This window comes from Phasianus colchicus, chromosome 1, assembly GCF_987193195.1.
Source record: "Phasianus colchicus chromosome 1, bPhaCol1.hap1.1, whole genome shotgun sequence".
Lineage (NCBI taxonomy): Eukaryota > Metazoa > Chordata > Aves > Galliformes > Phasianidae > Phasianus > Phasianus colchicus.
In genome coordinates this window covers 153,684,353-153,699,332 of record NC_143436.1, presented here as the reverse complement: position 1 = coordinate 153,699,332, position 14,980 = coordinate 153,684,353, and the positions used below count along the sequence as shown (strand labels likewise).

At 37.7% G+C, this 14,980-nt stretch overlaps 1 long non-coding RNA gene across 2 annotated transcripts; it reads left to right on the top strand.

Annotated features, from left to right (window-relative positions):
- Positions 1–483: 483 nt before the first annotated feature.
- On the top strand, positions 484–14,597 carry LOC149920160 (uncharacterized). 2 transcript variants are annotated; one of them, XR_016468163.1, is made up of 4 exons: positions 484–699; positions 7,768–7,869; positions 11,983–12,055; positions 14,490–14,597. It is a non-coding gene; the product is annotated as an uncharacterized LOC149920160 (long non-coding RNA). The 2 variants fall into 2 exon arrangements; XR_016468167.1 differs by lacking the exon at positions 11,983–12,055.
- The last annotated feature ends 383 nt before the right edge of the window (positions 14,598–14,980 follow it).

Sequence of the window (14,980 nt, the reverse complement as noted above, 5' to 3'; positions counted from 1 at the left end):
GTTGCTGGCTCAAGTCCAGCTTCCCATCCACCATTATCCCCAAGACCTTTCTAGAAGTACTATTGTCCATCCTTATATCCCCTCAACTTATACTGAGAGGAGTTGCCATAACCCAGGTGAAAGATCTTGCACTTGGATTTGTTATTAAGCCTCATGAAGTTATTCTGAGCCCACTTCTCGAGCCTGTCTAGGTCTCTCAGGAGTGTCAGCCACACCTCACAGTTTACTGTCATCTGCAAATCTGCTGAGGGTCAATCCCACAGTCAGTGTCACTGATGCAGATGTTAAAGAGAATTTGCCCCAGTACTGACTGACCCCTGTACTGGCTGACCCCTGAGGGATACCACTCATCACTGATTCTGACTCTGAGCCATTTACCACCACTCTCTGGTATGATCTTGTAACTAGTTCCTTGTCCGTCTAACTGTTCACCCATCAAAACCATACCTTTCCAATTTGGAGAGAAGAATCTTATGGGGGACCATGTCAAAGGCCTTACTGAAGTCCAGATAAATGACATCAATGGCTCTTCCCTTGTAAGCTGATGCAGTTATGCCATCATAAAGAGTGTCAAGGTTGGTCAGGTGGGATCTGACCTTGGTGAAGCCATGCTGGTTACCCTGTATCATGTCCCTCTCTTTTGTATATCTTAGTATAGCTTTCAGGAATAAATCTTCCATGATCTTCCCTGGCACAGAGGTGAGGCTGACAGGTCTGTAGCTCCCTGGGTCATTTCCACTCTTCTTAAAAATGGATGTGACATTGCTCATTTTCCAGTCACCAGGGTTTTCACCTGATCACCATTACTTTTCAAATATCATTGAGTGTGGCTTAGTGACTGGTGAGGGAATTGATCAGCCAATTCCCTCAGGAATCTTGGTGCATCATGGTGCATGGGACCCATGCATTTATGGATGTTCAGGTTCCTCAGGCAGTCATGATCTTGATATTGATCTTCGCTTACAGTGGAAGGGTCATCACTCCCCCAATTCCCACCTTCTGAGCCACGTGCTCAAAGACCTTGTGTAGAGCAGTCGTCAGTGAAGACTAAGGCAAAAAAGTTACTGGCTAACTCAGCCTTCTTCTTTTGTTACTTGTTGCTTGTGTTGCTCATTAGGGAATTATACCATCCTGGACTTTCCTTTTCCAATTGATAAACTACAGAAGACTTATCCAGTTGGGCCTTGGACTTCCTGACCCCATCTCTGCACAGCCAAGTAGCATCCCTATACTCATCCCAAGTTACCTGTCCCTGCTTCTACTACCTGTGCATTTTCTTCTTGTTCTCCTGTTTGACGAGCAGGTCCCAGTTCAGCCATGCCAGTCTCTTGCCTTCCTTTCCTGACTTCATCCACCTGGGATTGAGAACTCTTGTGCCCTTTGAAAAACTTTCTTAAAGATCTGCTGACTCTGCTCTTCACACTTAACTCTGAGGACAGATTCCCGGGTTTTGTTGACTAACTCCCTGAAGAGCTGGAATTTGGCTTTCCTAAAATTAAACTTCCTGATTTTATACTTGTCAGTACAGTCTCCCTCAGGATCCCTCAAGATCTTTTTATTTTATTTTTCATAGAAAAATGTGGAGATTTTCTAGTAAATAATTCACTTAATGTATCTCTTTTTAATTTTTTTCTTATTTCTACTGAAATAGGAAGTAAACCGGCAGTGAGCAGCCAACTACCAGCTGTATTTGTGTTGATGGAACTAAACCGTTGATCATAAATGATAAGAAATAATTTTGGAAAGATCTATGGAAGGTTGTTTTATGCTCATATTGGAGTACCAAATGTTAAAAATTAGCAATATTTATATGCTTTTAGAAACTTCAAAAATAATGGGAACCTGAGGTAATAAAAGTCTTCACAAGCGAACAATTTATGATTAATAAAAGGTGGCCTTAGTCTTGATGACATGTAATCCCCTAATTATCCACAAAATATTGGATGAGATGTTCATTATTTGAGTACTTACCATTTTCCAGTGCGTTCTTGGCAGACTTTTTAGTAATATCAGCAGGAAAAAAGGAAATGAGCTGGAGAGCATTAAAAATAATATTTAGGCATTTGATCCTCTTATGAAGTTCACATTGAGCTATTAAAATGTACTCCCTAAATTCATAACAAAAAGGTAACATGTTGTACCAAGAAGAGAGGATTTTAATGTGATCAAATAGCTTTAAAATGACGAATTCTTTTTCTTAAGGAATTTGCCTTTGAAAAAGTTAAAGGCATGCCATTCAGATTCTCCACTGTATTATGTTCAAGGAAGCCATTTATGGATACACTAGCATTTAACAATTACTCCCCCCCTCCCCCTCCATTTTGTGTATTTATTTATTTATTTATTTTTGCAGCTGCATTGTTAATTAACCAGAGAATAATTGTTTCTTTGTCTCTTATGACATAGCGCTTTTAAGTCTCAGGAAGGCAACCAGTTCTCATTACCTATTAGATGTCACCTCTCCATAGGTATTACCATTTCTCATCACTCACCAAAGCATTCCCAGAAAGAAGTCCCATGACCTTCCTATTTACTCTCCTGTGCTCCAGCCCTGGAGAGCATTCTGTTGCTTAAAATCTTGTTATGAACAAAAGAGAAAACATAAAAAGCTGAACAGTTGTATAAATGAAATCTTAACAGTCTTATTATTTCTGTTAGTCCAGATCTAAATATTACATGAAAAAAGCAAATCCTATTATACAGAAAATATATTAATAATAATACATTCATAATAGCAACACAGTTAAAATTATTATATGTACACTTCCTAGACTCTAGTTCTTCTGTTGATGTACTATTCCCCTTCTCTTCTCCTAGTATAATGATGACTTTGAACTTTGGTGGAGCACAAGAAGTCAAGCAACATTCTAAGTATTCTATTAGGAGGACCCTGATGTTCATGTTTTCATCTTCCTCACTCTAGGGTCCACTTCTTGTACGCTTGTTAACGTATAATATTTTATAGTTTGCTCTTTCTTCACTTGTCTGCAATTCTATAATGAATCTTTACATACGATATACATTTACTGTATATGATGCATTTTACATAATTACATACTTGCTCCTTGTTCTGTGGAACAATTATGTTAATTATGTCAAATGAAGCCAATTTTGTTCAGATCCAGATATGCATTTCTTTAAGTGACTGCTGGGGGTTCAGAGGTAAAGGGTTTAGAGTGTCAGCCCTGACTCTAATCACCCCATGTCTGTGCTCCTCTGTCCTCTACCCTACTTCTTATGCCCCTGCTTTCATACAAGGCCTGTGTTTCTGCATGTTTCACTATATGTCTGTTAAACTCATAAATAACTTCTCTTGTACAGAAAAGCTACCAGTCATTTTTATGTATATAAATTTTTGGTTATACTATATGAAAAGGAAAATATACAAATTAAGAATAGCCAACTCATTATTAGAGAAGCCTGATGTTACATCTAAGCCAAATGCAGAGTTCCAGTCAGGACAGGAAATTTTGGATAAGGCAAACTTGACAACTTGCAGTCCTGAGGCCTGGCAATGTATTTTCTGTTGGCTTGCAGATCTACAGTGACAGCTGAGTTCAAGCCACTTAACAAAATCAAGACTGCCACCTCCAGCAGGCAGTTTATTTCTTGGGTTATTTCTGGATTAATTTTGATGTGGTAATTAAATTTTTAAGATAAACAGAGTGAATACAGGCCTTTATGCTCACTTAATGCCAGTGTGATGACTACAGGAAATGAATAGTAGGGGATTAAAAAAAGTGACAAAATCTGAAGGATTATACAAATAAATAGCAGATTTTTTCCAAGACAGAGCTGGGACGTGACTCTCCTTAAGGCTGAGCTCCCTTATTTCTCAGCTATTGGCCATAGAATAATTGGTGCTGTGCTGAATCAGTTTCTAGTGCAATAGAATTTAGCAAGCTGCAATGAAAATACAACAGCAGGGAAAACTTGAAAGTACTCATCTTCTGACTTTTCTGTATAACTATCAGTCATTATAAAAAACATTGAACTGGTTATTCAGCAGTAATCAGTCTCACAGTCCCTTGGTGGATGACCCAGTCTGGTGACACCTATTTTGGATACAAGCAGATAAATGAAAGGCTAAATTAGAAGAATGACAAAAATTGTGTTTACTTCCACTTAGAAGTTCCTTTAATTCTGTACATCAGGTTAACAGTTCCATAATATAAATAATTACTATTGTCTCTTCTACACAAGCTTTTCCTTCTATAACTAAAGCTACTGAAGAACACTGCATTCAGTGGAATAAATATCAACCAGAGTGTATCTAGGAACTTCAATTGTCATTTTTTTACAGTGGATAAAAAGTGAATGACAGCAGTTCCTTCTTTTCTTCTTCTTTTCTTTTCCTTCTTTTCTTGTTCATGTTCTTCTTACTCTCTACTTACTTGTTTTTCAGTTACAGTTTTCCTTTCTCACTGTTGTTTCCTAGCTAACATTGCAATATATTACATACAAATAAAATAGTGTTTTACAAATTTCTATGAATGTACCTATAGTCAGAGGTAATCCTATTTATTCTAAAATAAGAGCTGGATCTTTCTTGCCATCTGACCCCTGTGATCCCAAGGGATCCAGCCCCTCATGTCCTAGTGAGACAGCATTTATTTGCTTATCTTCCCTAAACATATATATGGCAGTTTAATGTGAGAAAATTAAGAATTTGTGTTACAAGCCACAGCAGAATTCAGAACTTTCTGAGGTTGTAGTTAAATTTATCTCTGGCAATTGTCTGGCAGTCTCTACGAAAATACAGAACATACCCTCCAGTAGGCTTAGGAATAAAGCAAGAGTTATGTCCAAATAAAAATCCTTATTGGTGGCTTGCCTAAATCCCCCCCAAAATGTTAAACAAACAAACAAACAAAAAACCAGATTTTAGTCATTATGTCTCATATGAAAAAAACAATGGTTTAAATGATGCAAAATCACATTTTTGATGGTTTAGTAGCTTAGTGAGTAGTAATGGTGATGGGAGGGCAGTTGGACTAGATGATCTTGTAGGTCCTTTTCTACATTCTGATTCTATGATTCTGTGCTGAAAAAATGATGTTTTATGATTTGGGAACCAAAAATATTGGTTTACTTTATGTATAACCAATAGCTATAAGCAGATAGACCATTAAATCCCAGTTACATTTTACTGCTGAAGTAGGGCAGGAATACTATAGGTGATTTTAATCCAGAAGGAAACAAAGCAAACAGCAAGAATAATGACAAAATGACAGCTTCTCTACAGAAAGAAATAAAATAATTATATTGTACTTAAAATGTCACAGCTACCATGAATTTGCAAAGATAAGCAAGAACACCAAATGCATAAAATTTTACCAAAGCAGTAGGTCTAAACAGATGTAACAATATCTGAAAATAATAATGCATATCTTTTTCCTTGAAGGAAAGCATTATGAGCAAAGGTTTAGAGAACAGAATCATAGAATCATAGAAACATAGAATGGTCTGGGTTGAAAAGGGCCTCAAAGATCGTCTAGTTTCAACCCCCCTGCTATGTGCAGGGTTGCAACCACTAGACCAGGCTGCCCAGAGCTACATCTAATCTGGCCTTGAATGCCTTCAGGGATGGAGCATCCAAACCTCCTTCGGCAACCTGTTCCAGTGTGTCACTACCCTCTGTGTGAAAACCTTCCTCCAAATATCTAACCTAAACTTCCCATCTTAGTTTAAAACCATTCCCCCTTGTCCTATCACTATCCACCCTCGTAAACAGCAGTTCTCTCTCCTGTTTATAAGTTTCCTTCAAGTATTGGAAGGCCACAATGAGGTCTCCACGGAGCCTTCTCTTCTCCAAGCTAAACAAGCCCAGTTCCCTCAACCTTTCCTCATAGGAGAGGTGCTCCAGCCCTCTAATCATCTTAGTGGCCTTCCTCTGGACTCATTCCAAGAGCTCAGCGTCTTCCTTGTACTGGGTGTCCAGGCCTGGATGCAGTACTGCAGGTGGGGCCTCACAAGAGCAGAGTACAGGGGGACAATCACCTCTCCCTCCCTGATGGCCACCCCTTTTTTAATGCAGCCCAGAACACAGTTGGCCTTCTGGGCTGTGAATGCACACAGCTGGCTCACGTTCAGCTTCTCATCTGCCAGGACCCCCAAGTCCTTCTCTGCAGAGCTGCTCTCAAGGGGTTTCTCTCCCAGTCTGTATAAACACCTGGGATTGCCCCAGCCCAAATGCAGTACCCTGCACTTGGCCTTGTTGAACCTCATTTGTAGAGGAAATGGACCTGGGGGTGTTGGTTGACGCTCGGCTAAACATGAGCCAGCATTGTGCCTGGGTGGCCAAGAAGGCTAATGGCATCCTGGCTTGTAGCAGAAGTAGTGTGATCAGCAGGAGTAGGGAAGTAATTGTTCCCCTGTACTCAGCTCTGGTGAGGCCGCACCTTGAGTACTGTGTCCAGTTCTGGGCCCCTCACTGCAAGAAAGACGTTGAGGCCCTGGAGTGTGTTCAAAGAAGGGCAACAAAACTGGTGAGGGGTCTGGAGCACAGGCCTTATGAGGAGCGGCTGAGGGAGCTGGGATTGTTCAGTCTGGAGAAGAGGAGGCTCAGGGGAGACCTTATTGCTCTTTATAACTACCTGAAGGGAGGTTGTAGCGAGCTGGGGGTCGGCCTCTTCTCCCGTATAACTGGTGATAGGACTAGAGGGAATGGTTTCAAGCTGTGCCAGGGAAGATTCAGGCTGGATATTAGGAAATACTACTTTTCTGAAAGAGTGGTCAGGCACTGGAATGGGCTGCCCAGGGAGGTGGTGGAATCCCCTTCCCTGGAGGTGTTCAAGGAACGTTTGGATGTTGTGTTGAGGGATATGGTTTAGCGAGAACCATTGGTGATAGGTGGATGGTTGGACTGGACGATCTTATAGGTCTTTTCTAACCTTAGTGATTCTGTGATTCTGTGATTCATTAGGTTCACATAGGCCCACTTCTCCAGCCTGTCCAGGTCCCTCTGGATGGCTTCCCTTCCCTCCGATGTATTGACTGCACCACCCAGCTTGGTATAATCTGCAAACTTGCTGAGGGTGTACTTGATGCCATCATCTGTGTCATTGATGAAGATGCTGAAGAGCATCGGTCCCAAGACCGACCCCTGTGGGAGACAGCTTGTGACCAACTTCCACCCTGACTTAGCACCTCAGAATTGATAACATCCCTTTGGCTCATTCAGCCAGCCAATTCCAATTCATCGAACAGTCCACCCTTCAAATCCACACCTCTCTAGTTTAGAAAAGAAGGATGTGAACGTGATATCACCTTACATAAAACCTCAAATGACTGCATATTCAATGCAGTGGATGGAGCATTATTTGGAGAAGAGTGATCAATAACTTAGGTCATAGATTTACTAAACCTCCAACAAATCTCAGAGAGACAAGACTAATAAAAATCCTCTTGAAATCTCACAAACTGTCCTAGACCATAAACTTTGAATATGTAACTGTCTCAGAGAAACACATAAAATTAGAAGCCATTTTAAAAACAAAAAACAAAAACAAACTCCACTACCACCACCACCAGAAAAACCTCATAGTCCTTAGTGTGCGTAGTTTTGAAGGTTTTTTTTTTCTTTTCTTGTTGTTTTTTTCTGTTGCTTTCAAATTTTTCTTTCATTCTTTTTTATTTATTTATTTATTTATTTATTTTTTCTTTCTTTTTGTTTTCAATTAATAAACAGTCCTGGAGCTTCCTTCTAGATTTCTGCAGTAATGTAAAAATAGAGCTTTGTATTTGCATTTCTCTTTTTACACACAGGTCTCAGGTACTTTACAGAGATGGGTAATCCTGAGTGGCTGCACTCAGTGGGACCTGCAATGAGGTTGACTATCCTACCCCTCAGTCTTCTTGTGGAATGAGGTAAAAATCTGTGTATAGCTGCTTCCCATGCATGTTATTTGTGTTTTCGTTGTATTACAAAACTGTTTGTAAGAAAGGTTACCGATTGCTTTTCCATTCCATGTCCCCAGGCCCCGTCGGAAATGCAAAGGTTCCTTCTCAGTGGAGTTCTGAGGTTAACAATCTTAATAAAATCGAAATAAAATAAAAGAAAAATATCCAGACAGAGAAAACTGCACAATGTTTCAGAAAAAAAAAGAAAAAACAATTCCTGTTCTTTTTATTTCCTTTTTTAGGGCTATCTTCAACGTTTAAATGTATGCTATATATGTTTCAAAGTTATGTTTCATCATCATACTCCTGTAAGCTCTGGTTCCATATCAACACATGCATACCTACCTTTTGCTATTTAAGCCTTTTTAAGTTACTTAAATACTACACTGAAAGGAATGGTGGCAACCCATTGTGCTTGCCTAAGTAGCTAACAATTAGAAATTAAATTAGATTTCATTATCATAATTCTAGTCATGACAAGATAAAATGGTGTTAAACTGGTATAATTGTCATTTAATACTGAACAGTGTCCAGACAGTCAGTTACATGTTTATATATAAATCTAAAACTAGATTAAAAAAAAAAATGTTTTCACTAGGTGCTTTAGGTGCTATGTTTTAAGAATATAGTTTTCTCTAGTCCAAGTTGCCAGTATGCATAGTCTGTCATGTTTGCTCTGCAAGAATCTCAAATTCATTTTGTCTTTATATTTATTCTGTACCTACCAGCATTACCATTTGATTCCTTTCTAAAGCCTAGAAAGTGTTCAGCCTCTGTATTTAGTTATTTAAAATGCACTTGTTTGTTTGTTTTTTGCTGTGGTGAATACCTCTTCTAACTTTACACTCTTAGCACACAAGGCATGCAGACAGGGAGTGACTAGCCTGGATGCAGACACTTGCACTAAATCTGCCCTTTCTATTGGTAGAATGAATCCTACCCAGTATGCCTAGGAGAGCACTTACCATCAGTAATTTAAAGGTTGTTCTAAACATTACCCCTATAGACTTGACCAATTACTATTTCAGAACTAAATGTCAAGATTCTGGAGTTTCAAGGTTCCTCTACTACAGAATTCTATCAGCTGTGCAATTTATAACAATTGGTAAAAGCACCTCCGTGATATGGGTATTCCATAAAGAGAAAGGAGCAAGTTAAACTGTTTTTTTTTTTTTTTTTTTTTTTTTTTTTTAATAAAGAGAACTGCAAACCCATGAGAAGTTTAACAATTAGAACTGTTTGTCCTCATTTCTGCACTTGAACTGATTTTAAGGATTGAAATAGAGAAATGTAAGAAAAATAATACAGGCACCAATCTCACTAAAGGATGGTTTCATAATTGGTGAACATTTGTAGATTGTTCTTCAAATCATTACTCATTCCTAATTTCAGCTTTTATTCAGAGAAGCATTACTTGCCTTGCTCCTTCCAGATGCACTATTGAACATGTAAAATTAAAGTATTTGGAAGAATATTTCTTCCTTTTCTAATTCATTTACGAAAAACTAAGTGGAAAAAACTTTTTGTCTGACTTTTGCACGTTTGAAACAATACCCTTGCCTTCTTGGCTCTTCCCCCATCAACTTGATGAGACTCTTAAAAACTGAAGCCAAAAAAAGATATTAATTTGCTCAGACATTATGAGGTTCAAGCATACTTTATAAATTGCACATAATTTGAAAGCTTTACTGGGATGATATGCACCTGCAAATTGTTAGCTAACACCCACAGACACATTTTATGGCTCACGCTCTGGTCTCTTAACACTCACAGTTCAGGCAGCTGGAAAAGTCTCAGAATGCTGAATGCCTGAAATTTGTCCTAAGTGGTGTTGACATTGCAGTGACTGAAAGATGCAACCCTCTCCCTCACTCCCCTGGCGTTTTTTTTTTTTGTTGGGTTTTTTTTTTTTTTTTTTTTGAGTAACACTGGTATATCATCCAACAGAAAAACAAAAACAGACTAAGCAGTATCTCTGGGACTGCAAATCATGGCCAACAATACAGCTGCAAAGTTATGAAACAACCCCAGAAGTACTTAATGATTATCAGTGTCTGGAATTCTTCCAGACTTAATGGCCTCCACCTCACTGGTAAAAATTCCACAAGTCATTCTTTTAGTATATCTCTAATGCATTTGTATGAATGAGAATACTGGAGCTGTGGAGTTGTTGAGTAAAGAACCATGGACTTTTACTCTAATACGGAAAAGACTAAACTACATGTTAGTTGTTGTTAAATAGAGAATGGAAAAATAATTCTGTTGGCAAAAAAATACCAAATTAACAATCTCTTATTTGTACAGCCTGGTCAAAAAGATGTGCAGGTACTACCTAGGATAGGAGCAGAGATGAGATGAGACGATGAGATTCCATTACTATATTTCATTAGTATAATGGATCCTGTGGATTCCTTTTTCTTCCATCTGAAATATAGTAAATACATACATATCTACATGGTAGCTGTTCTGTTTTTTATTAATCTGTATATAATCAGTAGCTGAGCAGACTGAAAAACTCCCATGGAGTTATTTTTCATGTTTGTTAAACATGTATTTTCAGTTAATTTGGACATAATCATTCCACATGTACAAGATTTTCAAATAATAATTATATTGGAAAAGTTTAGTTGAACTCAGTAGAATCAAGACAACTTGTTTTCAAAAATTTAAATAGAAGTCCCTTTTCATTTTCTCAGATTTAGAACTTATATATAATGCTAACCACTTCATAAAAATGTTAAAATAACACCTAGTATTTGAAAGAGAAATATACCATTCTTCTTCCATGTCACAATTTTAAAGGTGCTACAGAAAGTGGCAATTATTTGTAGAAAGTATGTTTTCATTCAAGAGATTTTGTTGTTGTTGTTGTTGTTTTTCTTTTTAATATCTCAAAAGAAGATGATTCAGGAAAGAGAATGCTAAATAGACTTGAAAAGCCTAGAATAGATATTCTATATTCATCTATCCTAATTGTCTGATACAGATCAAAGAAAGAGGCAGGAGGTGGAGTAGATGACAAGTTGTCTGTTCTGATTAAATCTTGCACTAGCACAGTATCTCTGCATTTTAAAGCGTACTCTGTGATAAGAGTATTTATATGCCAAACACATTGATAACTTAAACCTCCTATACATACATGTGACACTTTCATAACTGAGAACGTTATGCCACTAGTGCTTCCAAATTAAAAAAAAAAGTAAGAACCTTTATTTTGGAGTCTTTTTTTTTTTTTTTTTCTTTAATAGTAAATGTAGATTTGGCAGTATTATGGGTTTTATTTTAGCTCCAACATATGCTCTCTCAGCTTGTCATGTCATGTGGTATAGCATAGTTTTGTAGCTTAAACATACTTGGTAAATCCTCTTGTATTTGTACAAATTGCCCCCACCCACAACAGACATAGCCAACTAACTTTGAGCAAATACTTCCAACTGTCTTCATAATGGGGCAGAGGTCATTCCAATCGGAAAACAGGGGCTTCAGATGGTATTTCCTCTATGTCAACTAATTACAACCGTATGCTTTCTCTGACAGGAAAGGAGGTATGCAAGTATCAGAGCTATTGGGCATGTTAATTGCTCCTTCTACAGCTGATAGTCTGTGGGTAGCTTTTGCCCCATAGTTTAGTGCAGTCAGTGCTGTCTCTGGCTTTAATTATTTTGCTGTTGCTTCTGCCCTGTTTCATTTATTGCCAGAAGTGGTTTGCCAGAAGGTGCGAAGGTATTTATGTCTGATACAATAGTTTACTTTAACCTGAATTTTGCAAGTGATTTTTAGTTGTTGTCTTTGTTAGGGTGGACAATAAATGGCAGAGAATCCAGGATGGTGATAGGAAAGGTAGAATATATATTAATCTTTTTTTGTGTGATAAAGAATAATTTGACAGTTCTTCACTAGAATTCCCTTCAACTCACTATATGAATGCAACTATTAGGTTTATTCAGATGACCTTTTTGGTGTAGTTGATATACACTTGAAGAAAATCTCCTGGCGTTCAAGAAAACAAAAGTGATCTTCATGAGAACCACAGTGAACTCCAATTTTAGATTGCCTATTTTGTTCATGTTTTCTGTGAAGATATAGAATCTGGAGAGGTCAAGGTTCTCCGTTTTCTGAATCACAGATCCCAGGGAGAACCCATATGATCGAGGTAAGCATGACTTGATCTATACCAGTAGCTTTCTGCACAGGCTGTAATAACATTGCCTTTTGCCACCTGTACTCAGCATGTTGTCACACAGTCATTAACTTAGAAAACTAACATGAGCAAAACAAAAACCCCTGGAATTAATGATTTGCCATAAGAAAACAATTAAAAAGTCACCTGTTGTGAATCTAACATGGGTAAAGAGACCACCCAAGATTAGCCAAAGGTTGATGTTTTTTTCTCTCCTCTTCTCAAATATGTTACTTACAATCCAAGTGAATTAATATAAGTGGTCAATTGTGAAGGACTAGAATGATGACATCATCTAAAAGGTTTTCACTCTCTGGATACTACACAAGAAAAACTCTGATAAATGAATATTGTTTTTAACAAACCAAAAAGTAGGAATTGATAATAATGTATTTATCTTCTTATTTTTAAAGTGTTTTTTTAGTTTTAATCTAACCCAGAGGTATTATCCTTACCCAGTTAGATAACTGCAACACAATCTTACGTTAGAGACTGCAGGATCAAATTCCTGAAAACTCAAGAAGATTAAAAATTAATCAATACTGTATTTCCTGTTTAGCATGAAATATTGTTTAGGGCTGGAAGATCTTCAATATACTGTTTCAACTTGATGGGGAGCTAAAGTGGTTATTTTCATTATACTTCAAAATCTGTGTTGTCTGTGTATTTTCACACAAGCACTGTCTTCAAAATGGAAATAACAATTGCTTCAGTGATCCAGTAGGTAATTTCTGAATAATAAAGAGTAATCAAAATTTATTTTTCAGCCCAGAACTTTTGTTGATGCATCATCAAAAGGCTATTCTGTTGCCAGTGGATTCTGGGAATCTGTTCCATGAAGTTAGCCACAAAGATCATATTATTCTGCCTACCTTTCCAAATGTTTTTCACTGAGCTACAAATATGTGTAACCACAGAATCAAAAAATCATAGGGGTTGGAAGGAACCTCTGGGTATCAATCCCCTGCTAAAGCAGGCTCCCTACAGTAGGTTGCCAGGATAGCTTTCAGATAAGTCTTGAATATCTCCAGAAATGGAGACTCTACAATGTCTCTGGGCAGCTTGTTCCAGTGCTCTGGCACCCTCACAGTAATGGAGTTCTTACTCATCTTTGTTCAGAACTTCCTGTGTTCAAGTTTTTGCCTGTTACCTCTTGTCTAGTTGCTGCACACCACTGAGAAGAGCCTGGTCTCATCTGCTTAACTCCTGCACTTCAGATATTTATAAACAGTGACAACATCACTTCTCAAACAACATATTTTCTGGACAGATCTTCTTATACTACTTGTTAGTGTCTTTGTATATGACTTTCTGTCAGAAAAACTCTGCTTTTAGATGGCTCTCAGTTTTCCAGTGTCAACATTTCAACGACCATTTCTATACTTCGTATTTAAGATCAGTCTTCTGGGGAAATAACAGAAACAACAGCATTTACTTCTGAGGATCACATGGGGTAAATTACTTGTTCCTACAGATGTAATTAACTTCCCTCTCCTCCCTCCACTCCTAACTACAATTCTTAAATAGGCATATTTACCCCCCAAATTGATAATCTTTGCTTTGCAATGTTCTTGTATCCTTATGATTCTTACTGAGAATCTACCATTAGAAATTTATGATTAGTATTGTCAGGGAACTAATTTACTAACCTAAAATCTCTATTGGTTTTCACTCTGTGATTGTAGTAGTTTACAATACAATTACTGTACATCCTGGGGATGAGCAAGAGTCTCCTGAATTTTCATGTCCAGTGTGCCATGACATAGGCCTGAAGTGAGAGGAGAAGCTTTTGTCTCCTGCTTCCTCAATGGTTTTGTCTCCAATGACATTGGAATGTAGAGAAAACAAACAAACAACTTTTCTTATGCAATCAAGAGTAAATCAATATTATAATGGGATCCTGTGGCCAGTGCAAGACAGAGAGAACTTGAGACAAAGGAGAGAAAAGGGGAATGGGGAAGAGATAAGATTGTTCTTTCAAAAATTTGTACTCAGAGGTAACAGCTGTATAACCATGAGCTATAAAATAAAATGAGGATGTGAAGGGAGACTGGTTCTCTCGAACCCTACTTGTCTAAGAATCAGCGAGGCCAGGAAGGACTAGATGATGAGATGGAAAAGTGGTTTGGGTGAGAGATTTGAATCCAGAAACACACAGAGGAGTAAGGGGAAGTGGATAGACAGTTTCTACATGCAGTATGATCACAGTGGTCATGAAGGATGACGGGGACAGGCTGTCACTGGGAAGCCTGGTAATAGTGAACAGAGTCTGGAGTGGGGAGGGTTGAGCTAGTTTCAGTAAGTCAGTAAAGAAGCGAAAATACTGTAGAGACTATTCAGCTTTGTAAAAGTTTGTTAAGATGCCTCACCATCACATTAAATACAATATTTCTTCATTGCCTTTTAGACCAAGATTGAAGTCCCTTTGAGTATAACCATTTCAACTTTCTTCCAAATCCAAGCCAAAGAAGATGCTTGAACTGCTGGCAACTCCTGGCTTTAAGAATAAACTTTATTCTGGACTCAAGCTATTTCAGCAAAGTGTAAACTGAAAACTATTGCTTTCACCTAGGAAAAATTTATTTTTAAGTGGAATTGTAATAGCATTAAAAAAGTAAAAATGAGTGAAATATAAACAGGTACAGAGAAACTAAGCACTATGTTGTAAAGTGCAAGCTAAATAAATTTCTAGCAGAATCAGAAACTAGGTTTAGTTCTTTGGCCATAGACAGTTTTTCTGCAGCTCTGGATTTCCCTTAATTTTGCAAAATAAATATTGGGACAGTTATAATGGATATAGATATGCTAAAATAAGAAAAAAAGTAAAAAGAAAGAAAAAATATTTTCTCTTTGACTGAAAGAACTTTATATAGGTGAGCAGTTTAGAAAAGTTTCACT